The sequence below is a fragment of the Carlito syrichta genome, unplaced genomic scaffold (genome assembly GCF_000164805.1).
Source record: "Carlito syrichta isolate Samal-C Ts95f unplaced genomic scaffold, Tarsius_syrichta-2.0.1 Scaffold309891, whole genome shotgun sequence".
NCBI classification, from domain to species: Eukaryota; Metazoa; Chordata; class Mammalia; order Primates; family Tarsiidae; genus Carlito; species Carlito syrichta.
In genome coordinates this window covers 439,299-446,764 of record NW_007253987.1, presented here as the reverse complement: position 1 = coordinate 446,764, position 7,466 = coordinate 439,299, and the positions used below count along the sequence as shown (strand labels likewise).

The 7,466-nt window shown below is 37.1% G+C and overlaps 1 pseudogene; it reads right to left on the bottom strand.

Moving 5' to 3' along the window:
- LOC103270645 overlaps positions 1-5,847 on the bottom strand; it is a 6,405-nt pseudogene extending 558 nt beyond the window's left edge.
- Positions 5,848-7,466: the final 1,619 nt, after the last annotated feature.

Below are 7,466 nucleotides of genomic sequence, written 5' to 3'. Positions count from 1 at the left end.
GTGCAGTGGCCAGGAGCGGCCACTGCATTCCAGTCTGGGTGACAGAGTGAGACACCACCTCAAAAAAAAAAAAAGTAGGACTGAAAAAACTGGCTATTTTGAGCAAATAAAAGATGCTAAGGATTATAGCAAGCCAGAGACTGAAGTGATTGGCAACTGTCCAGGTAAAAATAGCAATTCTTAATTCTGTTCCCGCCACAAATAAGGCTTGATAATGCAAAGTTGCAAACCAATTTACTAATATCTCCCAAATCAGACCACTTCTGGAGATCACCAGGATAATGAGGATTTGATCAACCAAAAATAGCTTTCTTTTACAGACCCAGTCAATGCAGTTTATCAGTGAATTCGTTGCTCATGAACTCTGCAATCATTATAAAAGTTGGGATGCTCTGTAGGGCACTTTCCGTGTCAGAATAGAGAAAGCTAAAATTTCTATCACTCCTGGTTATTTGTTGTTCTGAATTCTATTTGTATCCCTAAGTGAACCGTGGAGTTGTTCTTCCTCCTTCTCTTCTTCCTGCTCCTTCTTGAATTATTGACCTTAGTGTCAAGTCAGAAATTGTCAAGATGTGCCTATCAATTGTCACATAGCTGTTCTTGTAAAATATTTATTGTTCTTAAATTGGAGATGAGCTGGCAGGAATGAAATAAATGATATAGATATTCTGTTCTTTTCCCCAATCAAGGCAGTTATTAATTCCATGGTTAATACTAACATGAAAATGTCCTCCTTTGTACCTGGTGTCTCTTCAGAGAGAAAAATCTCTGATTTTATAATTTTTTATTTTTAGTTTTGGGATTGAAATTTAATATCTAGTCTTTCAGTACTTCTCTGTTACTATTTCCATTAACTCCACTGTTAATTGTTAATACGTTGTTAATTCCATTTTAAAAATCAGTCTTCTGTAGGACAGTCATATCAGTTTTTATGAAATCAAAGCTATCATTATTTAAATGATCCAGACATCAATTTTCATACTAACAAATATTTTATTTCTTTTATAAGAGCCACAGGTGATAGTTTTCCATATTCAAAAGAGTACCCAAACAATGAAGTCTAGTGTCCTTAGATGCAAATACAGGCAGTTTTCCTTTTATCATTTTCACATTTTGATTCACCCTAAAATACATCTTATAAGCAATTGGAGAGTCCAATCAGGAGACTAAGAGTAGGTTGGTAGATGAAACTGGTGGAAGATTTCTTAATTTAGGGATGGCAATCCAGCATCACCATCACTATCAGCATCATTATTAGTTTTTAAATCATTTAGTAGCAGGAGTAAACTCAAATCCAGCACTTTGAATTCAAAAGATTCAAAATTAGACCCCTTATTTCACTAATCACAAACATTTTTGTAGCAATTAATGTTTATTTATCACCAAGGTACTGCATTTATACTAAAAAAACAAAACAGTGAGAGATTAAAAGACAAAAAACTTTTAAAAATGAATGTTTGTTCTATTCTTGGCCATTTTATTGTAGTCTAGTTTTTCCACACAACGCTTCAATGCACGTTCATATAAGTGTGCACACACAAATACCCACAAATATGATATGAAAACCTTGTCATTCCATAACAATAAATCATAAACTCAGTTATTCAAGTTGTGCTATGTGTAGGAAGCATGTCTATGATCAAAGACGTTTGGAAACACCACATACTATATCTTTCAATTGGTTTATAACAGAACACCTTAGCCTATTGCGAGCTCAGAGAGGTACTGCCATACAGAACACTGTTTAATTTTCTTAACTTTAACCTTGCAATTACCAAGTTTATTCTGAATATTCAGGCTGTTTCCATGCAACATTTATCAGTATTATGTTGGCAAAGTGATTCTTAGGACACCGTTGAGTAGCACTGCTTCACAACAACCTACACTGTTTAATTTAATTTAATTTTTATTATTTCTTAATAGTGGGTATTACATTGTGTCACTAAGGTTGGAGTGCAGAGTCTGATGATAGCTCATTACCCTCTGGAACTCCTAGGTTCTAGTGCACCTGTGCCACTACACTCAGCTAATATATGTCAATGAGAGATCCTGAAATTTATTTATTAAAAAAATTGGAATTTATTTATTTAAAAAATTGTAGATCTAGTCTTACATGCTTAAACTTTAGCCACCTTCAAAGGACTTGTTGTTTGATGTAATACATCTATTAAGATGCTTTCCCACTGCTCGAAACAGTTTTTGAACTCTTCAATTTTGATGCCTTTTAGTGCTTCTGTCATTTTTTGTTTCACTTCTTCCTCATAGGCAAAACTTTCCCTTTGAGGACTTTTTATCATCTGGGGAAACAGAGAAACTTACTTAGAGTGAGATCAGATGAAGACGGAGGGTGAGGCACAGGGGTCATGCTGCTTTTGGTCAAAACTTCTGAACACTCAGCGTGGTGTAGGCAGGTAGGTGCCTTGCCATGGTAGAAGAACCAGCCAGCTGTTTACCACAATTCAAGACATTTCTTCCACAAATCATCTGTGTGTGTGTGTGTGTGTGTCTTCCACAAATCATCTGTGTGTGTGTGTGTGTGTGTGTGTGTGTGTGTGTGTGTAGTAGCAGTAGCAGTAATAGTACATACATAGTAGAGATGGGATCTTGCTATGCTGCCCAGTCTGTTTTCAAACTCCAGGACTTAGACAATTCTCTCACGTCAGGCGCCCAAGTTTTGGGGATTACAGGTGTGAGCCCACCCACAGTCATCTTTCTTAGTATGTACGCAGAATGGCATATACTTATGCACTATTTATTTATCTGTTTATTTAAATGATATTTTAAAATAAACTGCTTGGGTGTTTCACAATACTTCATAAAATAAACCTGCAATGGTTGAGTGTGTCCTCATGTTAAAATTTGATCCCAATGTGACAGTGCTGGGAGGAAAAACTTGGTGCAAGATGTTTGGGATGTGGAAGTAGATTCCTCATAAATGACTCGGTGCCAATATTGTGGCAGTTTTTACTCTGGCAAATAGATATTAGTTATCCTGAGAATCCTATGAGGATGTGCTGTCATAAAGTCAGGATGCCTCTCAGGTTCTCTCTTAGCATGTCTGCTTCCTCTTTGACCTTCGGTCATGTCATGGTGCCACCCAAAAATCCTCACCAGAAGACAAGCAGGTGATGGTGCCATGCTTCTCAAACTTCCTAGCCTGCACACCATGAGTTAAATAAGCCTCTTTTCTTTACTAGTTACCTAGCCTCGGGTATTCTGTTACAACTACACAAAATGGACTAAGACAAAACTCTGCAGTGAAATCTCTCATTATTTGCAGGCTGAAGTTGTAGAAGTGAGTCAAGTTCTAGAATTGGGTCAAATTTATGTGACTATTTAAGACATTAATATTGGCAAATGTCCCCATAAAATGATACACTATTAATTGCTCACACTAGCATTAAATAAAAGAGATTGAAGCCGGGCTCGGTGGCTCAGCCTGTAATCCCGCGCCTTTGGGAGGCTGAGGTGAGTGGATTGCCTGAGTCCGTGGGTTCGAGACGCGCCTGGGTAGCAAGACCTCATCTCTACAATAAATCAGAAAATCAGCCAGGTGTGGTAGCGCACACCTGTAGTTCCAGCTACTTGGAAGGCTGAGGCGGAAGGATCATCAGAGCCCAGCAGGTCGAGGGTGTGGTGGCCGGGAGCGGCCACTGCACTCCAGTCTGGGAGACAGAGTGAGACTCCAACTCAAAAAAATAAATAAATAAATAAATAATAAAAGAGATTGTTCATAACTTTGCACACATGCTAACTCTATTAACAATTTACAAAAGGAAAAGGTGGCCAGTTTGAAATAGAAAGAAAAGTGTCTATCATTCATTTTAAAGTAGTCTTGTACTGAACTTACTCTTTTTTTTTAAGTGTAAGGATAAGTTTTTCAGTATGTTAAATCAGGATTTTATATTATTTCAGAAATTACATTTGTGTGCTTTATATATATATTATATTTTATATGTATACATACTATAGGACAATGATATTTTATTATTGGTTTCCTGAAATAACTTCCTTTTTTAGGAATAATAAGGATATTAAATCTTTTTCTATTATATATATTGAAAATATTTGTAAAGTCTTCTGTTTACCCTTTATTATATTTATTTGCTTTAGGCATTTGGAAATCATATAATCATGCTATTAGATACATCCATTTTTAAAGGACTCTGCCTTTAACATCATGTTTAAATATGTCTTTCCAATTTCAATATTATCAAGCTATTCGTGATATTTCTCTTTTTGGTTATGTTTCTATTTCTTTTATTGAATATTTAATTATCTTACTTATTTTGAAGAAAGACGTGTTAGAGATTTACTTCAGATTGCAATGTTGGTTTTTATTTCAAATAGCGTTATTGGTGTCACCACACTAATAATTGCAGGGTTAATTTTTCTCTGCATGTTTAAGACAGCACATGTATTACACATGCTATATTTGTACACCAACAAGAGAATTTTTCTAACTCTATTTTCTGTGGCACCAGTTTTCTCATCCTCATACATTCTTAGATGATGTCAAGCTATTCTACTCCTTAAACAGTCATCTCACATGAAATAAAAGTTGAGAGTACACTTAAGTAACTAATGCTTTGCTGGACCTGACTCAGAATGGACAAACTATATTATTTGTATTGGAAAATATAAATTTAATATTTTTTATTAATGGCTGTGCTTCCCTAAGTTAATGCCATAAAAGTCTTATTTTGTCTTACAAAAATATGGTTTCAAATTTAAAATGAAAATACATTAAATGTAGTTTTTTTGTATGTTGTGAGTTTGAAATATAATGTTTGGCCCTAAATTAAATTCCAGTGGTCTCAATATCATTAGTTAAATAGTTCTTTGTTTTTCAATGATCTCTAGGACCAACTTTATGTGAAAAGGGTACAGGACCTAGTTTTTGTCTATTTTTAGCCACTGACCTAAAATTTATTGTATGCTTTCTATCTGTACAAAAATCTTCACTGATTTAATTTTTTTTAGATTAGAAAATGTAGTTTATTTAGAAAGTAAATTAGACAGAAAGAAGGAGGAGATTCACCTTCCCAAGGTAGGGAAGGGGGCCAAAACTTAAAAAAACTTGGCCTGTTTTAATTGTGTAAGCAAATAATTTTAAATAAATATTGATATCTGTTAGGATACCCCTATCTTATTTTCATTTTCAAGAATTATCTGGAATATTTTTTAATTTTTAATTTCCCATATGCAATTTAGAATTCTGTAGTTAACCTTGAAAATAAATTCCTTTGGGATTCTGGTTAGAATTGCATTGATTATATGAATTAATTTGGAAATAATAAAAGTCTTAGGAAATTGATCATTGCATATGTCACCATTCAAATATTTTATTAGATCCTTCACTAAAGTATTATAATATATAATATCATGAAACACTTTTGTGAGACATAGTTGCAATCAATTTATGGTTTTTTCCTAATATGAAAGGTTTTTTTAAAAATTACACATTCTAAAGGACTACTGCTGGTGAATAGGTGTACTTCTGGTCTCTATCTATTGATACTGTATCCCACAAACTTGGCAAATGCTCTTATTTTAAAAGTTTTTCGGACTTCTGCCAAGATGGCGACAGGGCAGGTTGGTCTGTGAGACTCTCTACCAAAGCGAGTGTCCATAAAAGACTCACTCTCCCCTGGTGGCTGCGGCTATCTCCGCTGCCAGGCTGCTCTTCATGCACTGTTCTGCCGCTGTCTCCAAGTACTGCTCTGCTGCTGCCTCCACCTCGGCTGCCACGGCTACCACCACCCGGGTGACTCTTAACTCCTGGCCCTGTGGAGCTCCTCCCATGCACCACACTGCTGATGCAGCAACCGCCACCGCAGCCACCATTGTTGTCCCCTCCTGCCCTGAGCAGCCCTCGTCTCCCACCCCGTGGAGTTCTGGGACCCCCCACCTGCTGCTCTGCCTCGCCCAGCCCTACCCGAGCCACCTAGTACTACACCGGCCTTCATTGCCTGGCAGTCTCACCTTCTGCCTTCCCCAGCTCAGCCCTAGGCTGCAACAGAAAAAGAGATCAGCTGGAACCCTGAGACCAGACAGGAACCTGCATTGCCCTGCCCAGTTCCACCCAGCTCTGCCCAGTCTCCAACTTAGGATCTAAGGTAATAGCATCAAAATGGGAAAGAAAGAAGCCCTTCCCCAATGCTAGATTGGACACAGGTCAGATCTGAGTGGCAGATTTGACAGGCAGCAAGCCAACTGAGCCCAGAGCTGATTCACCCTCCATAGCAGACCTGAGGTAACTGCCCCTAACTGTGAGCAACCCTACTAGCCTGAGATGAGAGCTAGAGATCAGAGCTGAAAGGACATAGGATTTAGAGAAAAAATTTTAGAGTGTGCTTGGTTCCATTGTTCTAATTTTTTTATTCTTTGTTTTACTCATCTTTTTTTCTCTTTTCTCTCCTTACTGTTATTGATAAAGTTTTCATACTTGCTTTGTTTCTGTTAGTTTACTGATTTTTTTTTTCCTTTGGAGCTCATGTTTGTATAGGGGAATAGTACACCAATAAGGAGATTGGTTAGCTTGTATGTTTGTATGATTGCATGTTTTAGGTTTTGTTTTTGTTTTTGTTTGTTTCTTTTTACTCCTATCTGTCTTTGTGTCTCTTCATTTGTTAGTTGGAATGTTTGTCTGTTTTCCCTTTTACTCTTCTCTCTCTCCACCTTCCTCTCCCCTCCCCCACTCCCTGTTCCATTCTTTTTCTTTTTCTGACCACATTTTGATTTCAGAGAGCAAAGTTATACCTCTACTGCAAGGACAGATTGCAAGGCAGTGGGAAGTGGATTCCAGAGTATCCATTCACCTGTTGGTGGATACTGGGATCTGCAGATAGATTTTAAATCACAGCTCCCCCCTTAATTAAATCTCAAAACTGCAAAAAAGGGTGGCCCCCAGCCTACAGTCCAGCTTCAGAATTGAACAAGGCCAGAGGATTCACATAAGGAAGAATAGGAGATTGAGCAAACAGAAGTAAAAGCAGCCCTGCCACCCCTGAACAACAGATTTAAAGAAGACAGAGAGAAAAAAGGAAAAAGTGGGAAGGAAAATCTACACAAATGAAGAAAAACCAAAAGAATATATGTCTTACACAGACCCCTGGGAGGTCAGACAGTGAGAAAACAGACTTCAGAATGCAAACAATGAAGAGCCCCCAGAGTGACTGGTCACATACTCCAAACCCAGACATCAAGACATTAATAGAGAGAATAAAAGAATTGAGGAGAGATGAGAGGAAAATAGGAAGGAGTTGATAACTGAGATAACAGCAGTAAAGAATACTGTGATTGAAATAAATAGCAAACTAATTAGCATGAAAAGCAGAATTAGCCAAGCAGAAGAAAGAATCTCAGAGCTTGAAGACCAAAATATAGAACTAACCCAAACTGTCAAAAACATAGAAAAGAAGCTTAAAAAGATAGAACAAAACCTTCAAGAGATGAACGATTAC